The sequence below is a fragment of the Mastigoproctus giganteus genome, chromosome 9 (assembly GCF_048544385.1).
Source record: "Mastigoproctus giganteus isolate SK-2022 chromosome 9, ASM4854438v1, whole genome shotgun sequence".
Classification (NCBI taxonomy): domain Eukaryota; kingdom Metazoa; phylum Arthropoda; class Arachnida; order Uropygi; family Thelyphonidae; genus Mastigoproctus; species Mastigoproctus giganteus.
Window position 1 is genome coordinate 171930827 of NC_143583.1, and position 12508 is coordinate 171943334.

The 12508-nt window shown below is 39.7% G+C and overlaps 1 protein-coding gene across 7 annotated transcripts in view; it reads right to left on the minus strand.

The window, feature by feature from the left end:
* LOC150080888 (casein kinase II subunit alpha-like) overlaps positions 1-12508 on the minus strand; it is a 496207-nt gene that overhangs the window by 126693 nt on the left and 357006 nt on the right. The window lies entirely within an intron of this gene.

The window sequence follows — 12508 nt, forward strand, 5'->3', positions numbered from 1 at the left end:
CCGGTGAGGCATGGATGCAACAAGGTTTCTAATTGTGTCTTGTGGTATCTGGTACCAACACATAACCAGCAGATGCTTTAACTCCTGTAAGGTCCGTGGTTAAGACGCCGCAGATCGGAGTTGCTGTTACAACACAAACCACAGATGCTCGATGGGATTGATGTCTGGCTAATTTGAAGGCCAGGACAATACCTGGAAGTCTTCCTCATGTTCCGTGAACCAGTCTCGAACAATCCGGATGGTGTGGCATGGCACATTATCCTGCTGAAAGACGACACTGCCAGAGGGGAAGATTGTTGCCATGAAAGGGTGTACCTGGTCAGCAATGATGTTTAGGTGGGTGGTAGACGTCCGAGTGCCCAGCACATGGATGACTGGACCCAGGGTAAAGCATTATAATATATACATTAATATATATTATATTATTATAATTATTTACTCTGGCAGGTCCTGCCACCTAATTTCCTGAGATTTCAGTGGCAAGGACCTAAAAAAAAAATCAAAAACCATAAGGGAATGCTGAAGTTGGAAAACCCCAAAAACTGGAGATTGCAGTTAATTTAACATGTTTAAATTTAGATGTGTGGGGCATTCGCTTGCATATAGATAGAGTGGGGAGGTAGACTGAAGACAAGGGGGAAAAGACAGAAGTATGGGGATGTTAGGGAAGGCGACGCCAATCAGTCAGTGAGGGAGGCCCATGCCTCACCAGAAGAAGCAGTGCGGGGGGGGGGGGGGACAGAACTCCTCTCCTCCCCTGCCAGGGGTGAGTGCTTACAGGTACCACGCAAGGGAGCGTGATACAAATCACCAGATGGCACTGGCAGCTGAGCTGCAGGTTCTCAAGGTCGGTGCAGAGTCCAGATCATGTAAGTGTTGTATCCGGTGAAGGCATCATTCCTGGCATACAGGCCGTGTCCAGGTTCTGCTATCAGTTTTGTTGCCAGGCTTGGTTTGGTCATGTGTGGATGTATACCTCAGTTGCTATTGGAGGGACATTCGAGGTCAGAATTATGTCTTAGTTGAGCGGGAAGGTTTTTCGTCTCTTGAAGAGATCGTGGGCAAAGAGATCGTGAAGGCATTGTAGTGCCTTTCATCACTCAGGATGAGATGTTCCTGGTCAAGCAACAGTTAATATATTTTTGTTATTAGTTGGCATCTGAGATCTTCATATAGATCACATCTGTACATTAGGTGCTCCCAACTTTCAGGGAGGACACAGTGACATAGTGGATTGTTAGTGATACCTAGGATGGAGAGTTTCTCCCTAATGGGTCTGTGTCCTGTTAGTAGGAAGGCAGCATGTAGACCTGGGAAAAACCAATGTGGCGACTTTGGGTATGAATTTCCAGGTGATGTTTCCCTTGGTGGAATTGGTTCAGCAGTCCTGCCATATCCGCATTGTGAGTATCAAGTCGTGAGGGTGTTTGTTGGGTCCATGGTATAGGCAAGGCTGGTTACTGTTCTGCGTTTTGTGAGGTTATACATTAGGCAAGTCCGGACAATCTCCAGGTCGGGGGGGGGAATCGGCCAGCTCTTGTAGGGTGTGGGTGTTGACCGTGCAGTACTCCTTAGATATAGTCAGCAGTATGGAGCGCTGTATCATGTCAAGTTTCTTTCTATTCGTCGCCATTATTGCTTTGTGATACCACATGCTGGAGGCTGATGATTGGCATAAAGGCAGCCTTACAGAGCGAGGAGAGTGTGTGGTGTTTAAGGCCCCAGTCTCTTCAGGCGATTCTATTGACCATGGCCATGTAATTTTGGATCTTCGTTTGGATGTATTTTAAGTGGGGAGTGAATGTCAGGTTCCTGTCCAGGACAATCCCCAGATACTACATTTGCTCGGTTAGGTGGATTGTTGTTCCTTGTCTTTTTATTTGTGGGAGCCTTCTAATATTTAGAAGTAATTGGGCAGTAAGGAGCTAGTTTTTGTTGATGAGATGTGAAGGAAGTTATGGTTTGCCCATTCCTGCAGGGTAGTGAGGGCTCTGTTGGCCATAGCTTCTAGTTGTCGTCGAGAGTCCGCTGCAAGGGCGAGTACCAAATTATCTGCATATGCCTGTGAATGTACGTTTTGAAGATCGTAGTTTAGGAATTCAACTAGAACAATATTCCACAGAAGAGGACCCAGGACAGAGCCCTGCGGACAACCTCTGTGGACCAGTCATAAGACCTGGCTGTAGGTTGTTCTTACTATGATTTTCCTCTGAGAAATGTAGCTTTGAATGCAGTCATAAAGGTTCTTTGGAAGGTTGGCAGTGCGGAGTCTGCCGAGGACGCTTGACCACCAAAGTGAGTCAAATGCCCCGGCAGAGTCAATGGAGATGACTAAAAAGTATATTTTATCTGTGTTTTGTGCGGTTGTGATGATCGCTTGCAGAGCATTCACTGTGGACAAGCCTTTACAGAATCCATATTGATTTGGAGATTGAAGTTCGGCTGAGTTATAATGGTTTTCAATATATTGATGGAAGAGGTGTTCCAATAGCTTGCTAAGCACAGTAAGGAGGGCAATAGGCTTGTAGGAGTTTGGCTGGTCTTGTGGTTGGTTGGATTTTTGAGGATCAGTCTGATGTTTGCTGTTTTCCAGTCCATCGGGAATTGGCCTGTTTGTAGACAGTGATTAAAGAGGTACAGGACAGGTTGTGGGGTATACAGTGAAACTTCTCCTAACGGACACCTCTCGTTAACGGACATCTCTCTACAACAGATATTTTCAAATTCCCCAACTCACCTCTATTGGTTTTAACATGTTTGCAGCTTCTGTCTAGCGGACATTCTCTGTAACGGACGCGAACAGGCAATCTGCACTGTTTCGTTTAGATTAGCACTTAATATGATCTCCCCATAACGGACAGCGGGCGAGCTTACGGCCCTTTTTCTATGAACTTTTCTTCCACGTATTGCCTCAATCGTGTGTTTATTTTCTATTTCCGATTCTCTGAATTTTATCAAGGTTTACGTTGCGGTTCTAAACCCTTTTTCAAGAATTTTAAGGCACGTGTAAAACTTCTGATGAATTCGGTGTGTGCAGGGGGGGGGGGGAAATATGGTTGGCCTTTCGTCTTTTCAGTTTCAGTTTTCAGTTTTGTTCAGTGTCGTGTGAAGTGCACAATGTCTTCTCGTAAACATTTAACTTTAAAAGATAAAGTCGAACTCATTAATGCGTATGATCGGCAAAAAAATAGTGTTTGCAATCTCGCTGCAAAATTCAAAATCGGGAAGATGCAGGTAAGCGACATCCTAAAGAAAAAAAATGAACTGCTCAAACAATTTTGGCAACACGGAAATGATCAGGTTCAAAAATCATTCCCGAAAACTGTTGGACTTCAAATTGACAATGTTACGTATGAGTGGTTTTGTCGCGAATGTGCTAAAAAAATTCCCATTAATGGGCCTATTATTAGGGAAAAGGCTTTGGAGGTTGCGAAATCTATGGGAGTAAATGAGTTCAAAGCTTCTGTGGGATGGCTAGACAAGTTCAAAACTCGGCATAAAATTTCTTGGAAAACAGTAAGTGGTGAAGGTGGATCTGTTGATACTGGGGTTGTAACAGAGTGGACGGGCAAATTGGAAGATTTATGTCGTGATTTTGAAGCTAAGGATATTTACAACTGTGACGAAACAGAGTTGTTTTTTAAAGCTCTTCCTTTTTTTTTTTTTCTCCCTCAGACTTCTTGTTAGCGAACTCTTCTCTCTAACAGACACATTTTTGTTCCCCATGGCTGTCCGTTAAGGGAAGTTTCACTGTATTCTATTGTCTTCTTGATGATTTCAGATTCAAGAAGGTCTAGGCTTGGGGATTTCCTTCTTCTGATTTTAGAGGCAGCAGTGTTGAGCTCCTACAAAGTGAAGGGTAGTTCCAGTTGTTGGTTGTTATATGTCTCATTTTCTGTTTGTAGTTGCATCTGTCTTTGGGTACTTGGTATTACCTGGATTTTGAAGATGGCGTCCAGGATGTTATTGACTGAGCTGTGCCAGGTGGTGGTAATATTTCCTTGGGAATTTTGGTTGATGACACTATCTCTCCTCTTGGAAGTTTATTTGTTGTAATTCTATATACTATCCCCCATGGATCAGTATTTCCAACCATGGAGATGAGCTCCTCCCAGGACTTGTTTTCTTTTTCTTATAAGTGCAATATATTGATTACAAGCTTCCCAGTGTTGTTGCCATAGAACAGCTACCTCCCTCTCCGGCCACGTCCAACGCGTGCCTAGAAATCTCCTCTGTTTTTGGTTCACATCCTGTAGCGGATTGCGTAACTCCTGGTTCCACCAGGAGTTACGCAATGTGCTACAGGATGTGAACCAAAATCTGCTACAATCTGCTACCAGGAGTTACAAATTCCATAACAACTGCCAGCAACATAGCCTGATGGCTATGTTGCTGGCAGTTGTTATGGCATTTGTAATTTTCCTTTAGTGGTAGTCTAGGTTGTGTGGATTTGTAATATCTTCTTGAGGGCCCTGAAAGAGGGTCACCAGAGTTTCTCTGAGCAGCTCCCAATTTGCTTTGGCTATGGCATATCTTTGGGTCATTAGTCACACCATAGGTTGCTGTGCAAGGGATGCTGTTATCCTACAGGTTATTGCTCTATGGTTGGATGTTGTCCAGTCTTCATGCACGTTCCAGTCTACAATGTAACCAGCGAGTGGTCTTGTGGCCAGGGTCACGTCGATCCAGGATTCCCAGAGGATGCTCGACAAAGTTGCTGGGTGGTTGGGTTGGTTGAGTATGGTGAGGTGTAAATTACAATGGAATTCCTCTAAGCGTTGGCCATTGCTTGTTCCACGCCGGTCACGTGTCTCACTGAAAATTATTTCTCTATGAAATCTATCGTCTCCATGAAAATTATTTTTTGCATCCAGTTCCTTTGTGACCACATTGTAGTATCCAATCAAATTGGTCAGACAAGACCTCCCCTTACCAAGCCCATGCTGTGTCTGAACTATTACTGCAGTCTTGTCTAGATGATCCTGCAATGCTTCTTTAAGTTAGCATGGTAGAGGGAAATTATGCATGTCAGCTTATACAAAAACAGCCAAATAAAAAAAAATAATAATGATGAAAAAACTACTCACTTTTTCTGTATATCGCTTCCAACAATTCATCTAATCCTCCCTTAAATTTATACAAATTATCCATTTCCATAATGGCAGATGGAAGTTTGTGCCAACAATTAACTATGGCATACAGGGTCTGGAAGTCTCATTTTTGGGAAGGATGCAGATCACTTGGAACAGATAAGAGAAGGGCAACAAGATTAATCAAAAGGGTTCTTTTACCAAGAAAGACTTCAGTTTTATAAATAGCAGCATTCTCTGGAAATTAGGCACCGAGAGGAGATTTGACTCAAGTGTTTAAGGTTTTAAATGGATTAAATAAATTCAATGGAGATAGCATCTTAATCTTTCTCACACAACACACAAAGTGACATAAATTTAAATTGAATAATTTTAAGAAAAGAGTAACTGAATGATGTAACAAACTTCCAGCTGGTGTTGCTGAAGTGGGTAGTTTGAATGAATATTAGGGAGGATTAGACATTATTATAAGGGATTGACAGATGAGATTTTTTTTTTTGTGGATGCCACATAAGCTTGCTTCCCAGCCTTGTTTGCCACTAATAACAATACTCTCCCTTCCTGAAAGCAAATTTTTGCACATGTATATTGCAACCATCCTCTTTTCAATTTAAATATGTCTTCCCTTTTTGCATGTTATTCAAGATATCTGTCATCAGTATTTAGTAAACTAAATACTGATGATATCTATCCAGTTAAGTTTTAATCACTTCAATCAGGTTTCCACACAAGTGCCTAGTTTCCAAGTGCTGCAATTTGCAGAACTTTATTATCTCTCTCTATGAGTTTTGCTCCCAAATAATATTTCTCTTCTCTGTAATCACTTACAGAGAAGAGAAAGGTTAACCACTTCCTTGTCCCTGCTGGCAAAATTCACGTATATCAGAGACATATCCCCATGAGTTGTCCTAGCAGCCTATTTGCACTGTTCAGAGAACTTCATGTCGGGCTGTACAATTACCTCTAGGTGTTTTTCATTCTTCACCACCTTGAGTGTGGGGTGCCTCCATAGCCAGGTGGGCAGGAGCAACAGTGCATAGCACACGCTTCTTGATTAGACCGGGGTTCGAGCCTGTGACCACCAAATACGGAGGATGCGGAAAGGTCAGGGAATGACCACCGCATATCCCAGGAGCAATATGGCCTTAGTTGCTAATGCTCCTAAAAACCAAACAACAAACAAACCTTGAGTGTGGTACCACTCAATGTTATTCCTGGATTTCCCATAATCAATACCTTGCATTTATTAATTTCATTTAACCTAAGTTAAATCTCAATTGACTCTGTCCATCTGCGTAATTTTTCTAAGCCTTTTCCAGTAGTATACCTTGATTTCTCCCATTAACCACCCTGCTAACCCTTATATCACTGCAAACAGACATTAAGTTTAATAAACTTTCATCAATATTATTAATCAAAGTTTTATAAAAGTAAAATCAGATTTCAAAAATAAAGTGCTGCGTGGGAGTCAAACTAGATCCTGGAGCCACAGGGAGAATAAAATTTTTATGAAAAATTCCATATTTTTCATTTTATCCTCTATTTGCTTCTTGATTTTTCCAGAACTGAGCAGACTACTTTATATCTACTATAGGCATCTGTGCCACCTCACAGTTTATATTCATCCCATGCATGTTTCTTTGCTGCCATGAGTCTCCTCAGTTCATATGATACATCCATTTAGGTCCATGCCCTGAACTTTATCTCTTAGTTAGTATAAAAAGCCTAGTAGCGTGTTATGAAAACATCCCTAATTCATTCTCATTTAGAATTTCAGTTGGTAAGTTCATTAGTTGGTCCAAGTGCATAGAATTTAAATCCTATCTGAGACTGCTGTAATCACCATTATGAAATCAAAAGCCCTTTCAATTTCAATTACCCATAGACATTACATCTTTAAGTAAATTCTGCATCAATATATTGTGATCACTGCCACCTAGTGGGTCTCATATCTGCAGATTCTTAAGATGAAGAGTATTGCTTTCTCTTATTACATCTCTAACATACTGTTATAGGAATCAATCATTCAATAAACCTACAAAATACTTGCCACTGTGTGAGTGTCCAACCCACAACGTCCAGTCAATACGGACCTTGTAGATTGCTGTTGTTTGATTTTTAGGAGCATTAGCAACTAAGGTCATATTGCTCCGGGGATATGCGATGGTCATTCCCTGACCTTTCCGCATCCTCCATATTTGGTGGTCATGGGCTCGAACCCCAGTCTAATCAAGAAGCGTGTGCTATGCACTGCTGCTGCTGCCGCCCATCTGGCTATTGTAGGTTGAACAAAATTTCAAGCGCCATTATAAGACATTCTGATTTACTGATCCACTTCTATATTTCTATAGTTCAATATAATCATCACAATTACTAGGCCTATAACACACCTGTAACCTCATTTTTGTTTTCCCAGTGTTTATGTAACACCAAACTGATTCAACATTGCACTGACCACCCATAACAACTGGATGCACTATCTCAGATTTTATGTGCTTCTTAACTGAGAGTATAATTTCCCCTGTTCTATCTATCCTTTATGTACTTATTTTACTCCCCACATTCAAATCCTGAATTGCTTATATTTGACACCATGTCTGTTATCCCCAACAATGTCTGCATTTGATGATTTTATCAGTAATTCAAATTCATTAAACTATTTATTATGCTTGTAGCATGAGTGTACTTACAAGTATACCTGCATCTGTTTTTACTCATAGTAATAACCATAATATAAATTATGTATTTGCTTGTTCTCCGAGAATCTTCGACACTTTGCTTTATAGGCCACTGCATGTTCTACTAGAAGCAGTGCAAGAATCATTTTCACTTCTGCCTGCAGCAATCGTTAATCTATTATTCTATGTCCCCCCCCCACTAGCAGTTTTCCAACCCACTGAACACTGTGTCAGTATCTTTGCACCCCTTCTATTTAAGTGTATCCCATCACTGTAGAAACAGTCTCCTCTATTAACACGCACAGATTATGCTGAGAAATAACATATCCCGCAAGCCTTGCACAGCCCCTCAAGGGCCAAATTGATCGACAAGGCCCTCATCAGGTACTCCCTCCTAATCCAGTAAGCCAGTATTAGGAGTATTAATGGATTTGGAATGGACTTGGATTTGACTTTTTCTCAATGTTGCACTGTACTTGTTAATTAAATCCTCAGATCTCCTATTCTTAATATAGAATAGGAGATCTGAGGTGATAAAGGGTACAACAGTATCATGTTTTGTGCCCTTGAAAGTTGATAGCTGCTCTTCAATGCCATCTTCTTTAGCTCCTGGCCGACATAACTCTGGTCCTATTCCACCTGTCCTTTATGCACAATATATTTCCTGATTCCCTGGCAATCAAGTCACCAACTATAGCTACTTCCTTTGGAACCAAGGATCTCTGCTACAGCAGATGTTTGTGTAGTCTGATGTTGGAGCACGGGCTCTCAAACGTTGGGCTTGGTGTCTGTTTGCTCGATGGCTATTGCTCTTTTAATCCTTTGAGGACATGAATCTTATTCTTCAAGTCCTTATACAATCCCATGAGAATGCCAAACTTCTCTAAATCGTCTCATTCTCTTTACAATGAACCCACATAAAAGCATCCCCCTATGGATGTACCATGTCCGCATCCGTAGGGGGATTCCTGTATTAGAGATAGCTTTGCAAAAAGAGCACAAGTAATACATATAACAATCCTGATTTGTAGGATTTGGAAACTTTTAAAGGCAGTTTCCAAATTTTGGTATAGAGGAAGTTTCCTCCATACAAAAATGTTCCCACTACTTTGAGCCCTTTTTTTGTTGCCGTGTCTGAGGCAAGAGAATAATGTTAATCAAAATTTAATTTAAAAGTAACACACAAAACTAAGAGATTGAAAAGAATAACATTATTCTTTTCAATAACATTAAATAAGAATAACATTATTTAAATTTAATATTCTTCTTCTTCTTCTTTAATGCTGCCGAATGGCGTTTGCGACTTCGTTTTGATATTGTTCTCTGTCTAGCGCTGCGTGTAGAATTTGTGCTGTTGTCATGTGAAACCAGGTGTTGATGTTATCTAGCCATGCCATTTTCGGTCTGCCTGGGCGTTTCTTGCCTTCGATCTTTCCCTCCAGGATGAGTGGTAGTAGGTGATATTTTTGTTGGTTCCTAGCGATGTGACCTAGGTATTTGCATTTCCTGCTGATGATGGTTTTGAGCAGGTCCCGTTCCGTGTGCATGTCCTGCAGGACCTGTGCGTTGGTTATCTTGGCTGTCCACGGAATTTTCAGCATTCTTCGGTAGAGCCACATTTCGAAGGCCTGGAGCTTTTTTGTAGTGGCTGATGTTAGAGTCCAGGTTTCTACACCGTAGAGCAGTATTGGCCAGATGTAGCATTTCAATGTGCGTAATTTGAGCACGATGTTCAAGCTTCTGTCGGTGAGGAGGGTTCTCCATTTGGTGAATGCCTGCCTGGCTTGTTCAATTCTGGTTTTGATTTCGGCCTCATGGTTCAGCTGGTCATCAATGAGCACTCCGAGATACTTGAAGCGGTGTATTTGCTCTAATTTTTCGTTGTTTAGTTTGATCGTGATTTTGCTTGCAGTCCTGCTGACCTTCATCACCTTTGTTTTCTTTTTGTTGATTCGTAGCCCCCATGCTTGGCTTTCTATGTCCACTTCGTTCAAGATGGTCTGTAAATCTTGTTCTGAATCCGCTATTAGTGCTGTGTCATCGGCATATCTTAAGTTATTGATGTAGTGTCCGTTAACTTTTATGCCGATGTTCTTGTCAGCCAGTGTTTGGTCGAAGATCATTTCCGAATAGATGTTAAAAAGAATGGGAGATAATGGACAGCCTTGCCGGACGCCTTTTTTTATTGGAATTGGGTCTGTCAGATCGTTGTCATAGCGAAGCCGGGCTGTTTGATTCCAGTAGAGAGTTGTAATAAAGTTGATATCATTGTTTTCAAGCCCAAGTTTTCTCAATCGGTCAATTAGGCGGTCGTGGTCTACTGAATCGAAGGCTTTCTCGTAGTCAATAAAACATATATACACGTCTTTTTGATGTTCATAGCACCTTTGTAGCAATATTTGTAAACAGAAAATTGCTTCTCTGGTGCCTAGTCCCCTGCAGAATCCGAACTGTGTGTTTCCTAGTGCACTTTCGCACTTACATCTTATCCTTTGCTGAATCACCTTGAGGAAGACTTTTAGCACCTGGCTCATTAGACTGATCAGCCTGAAGTCTTCACATTTCCGGCTGGTAGCCTTTTTTGGTAGGGCCACAAAGATGGATTGGAGCCATTCGGATGGAATGTCGTTGTTGTTGTAGATTTGATTGAACCATTTCGTTAGTTGTTGGATGTTGCTGTAGTCTAGTTGTTTCAGCAGTTCCACATGAATCTGATCAGGTCCACAGGCCTTGCCTGGCTTTGTTATTCGGATGGCATGTTCCACTTCAGATGTTAATATGTGGAGATTGTCTTCCTGTGTTTGTTGTTGCGTTTCTGCCGGTTTTCTGTTGGTGCCGAACAGATTGTATATATAGCTCTTCCAGGTGTCGAGTTTGGCTTGTTTGCTTAGTATAGGTTGATTGTTGTCCGTATATAAACTTGGGATAGGAGCCGGTTTGTAGATGTTTCCAGCTTCTTTAAGCTTCTTGTGCAGGTTATAGTTGTCATTTTTCTTGATTAGGTCTTCGATTTCTGCACACTGATCTTCCATCCATTTTTCCTTCGCCTTCCGGATTTCCTGTTTGATCTTTTGTTGTATTTCTTTGTATTTTTCCCGGTTGTTGTTGTTTTTGAATATTCTAATTAATATTCAAAAAATTTGAAATTTAAAAAAATTTTAAATTTGAAATTAAATTTAATATTAAATAAGAATAACATTACTTTCCATTAAATAAGAATAACATTACTTTCCATTAAATAAGAATAACATTATTCTTATTTAATGGAAAGACAAACTAGGCTCTTTTAGCTTACATAACATAAGCTAAAAGAGTCTAGTTTGTTAAGCTAAAACAGCGCAGCTACATGATAAAGTCACATTATTAAAACATGTTTGTATTAATATAAATTATAGTTTATAGACCTCTTCTGATACCTGATAATACTGCTACAAGACTGCATAGAAAACGTCCAAATTAATTAAATCCACAGACCTCCTATTTTTAATATCATTAATGCCAACTAATGATACTGTTGATAACACATATATCAACATTATAACAACGGTGGCAGAATTTGAACATTCTTATCAATATAATAACAGAGTGGAAGCAAAATTCAAATGTCAATGAATGCCAGCAGAAGTCAATTGAGGTTTCTTAAGCAATTACAAAGGTTAAGTACAACAAATTCACAAATTAGAGAAGCACAGATAATAATTACACTACTAATTTTAAATCAAAAGTTACAAAAAATTATAATAATAATAATAACTAGGGGACTCACCCCACTGCTCGCTGTGCTCGCTTCTTTTGATAAAGTAAAATAAAATACTTACAGAAGCTTTTGACACTGTGTGTGTGTGTGTCTCTTCCTCTGTTATGAATACATAAATACGTTACATATGGAAATCAAGCATGGTACTACGTAGTCACATTAGATAAACATAGGCGTGACCACATAGCCCACATCTCTTTTCTCTCATTGGCTGAATAAATATCACTAGGAGGAAAATTATTTTAACGTATAGAAAGATAATTTTTAAGCATTAAATAAAGTTAGTAGCTCCAAAAAAAAAAAAAAAAAAAAAAAAAGCTGTGCTTGCAGATAGCCTTGCCTCTGCATGTAATCTCTAAAATGTGTAATTTCTAAAGAATTACTTGGTATTTTGAATAAACGCCAAATCCATTTCTTTGGTGGTACTTTCCTGAAATGGCCAGGACTCGATGAAAACAAGTAAAAATAGACAATTTACTAATAGATCTATTAGATTATAGTAGAACTTTGATTTGAGATCAATGGGTATGAGACTGTTTCATATAATGGAAAATTCTGATAATAGAATTTTCCATTATATGAAAATTCACCTTTTTAAATGTCTCTATATGGTATGCAGTAGGCACTTAATTAATGAAGTTGTAATTTTACTCTTTCTTATGGCATTTAATAAAACTGTTTAAAAACAAAGTGCAAACATGTGGGTTGACAAGTTTACTTTTTCAAAATTTAGCAAAACATTCCAGTTGTTAGACCTCCCAAAAAAAATTTCCAAAATCTTAAAAATATTAATCTTCTTTTGTTGCCAAACACTTATTCTGATTGTTAATACTTATAAACTTCTTCAATTTGAGTTGAGAGTGACTGAATTACCATCAAGATTATAGTGAACAGATCACTTTTTGAGATTAATCTGATGATTAAGTTGGTTAATTTGACGTGTATTTGTTAATTTGAGATTAAGTTGGTTAATTTGATGTGCA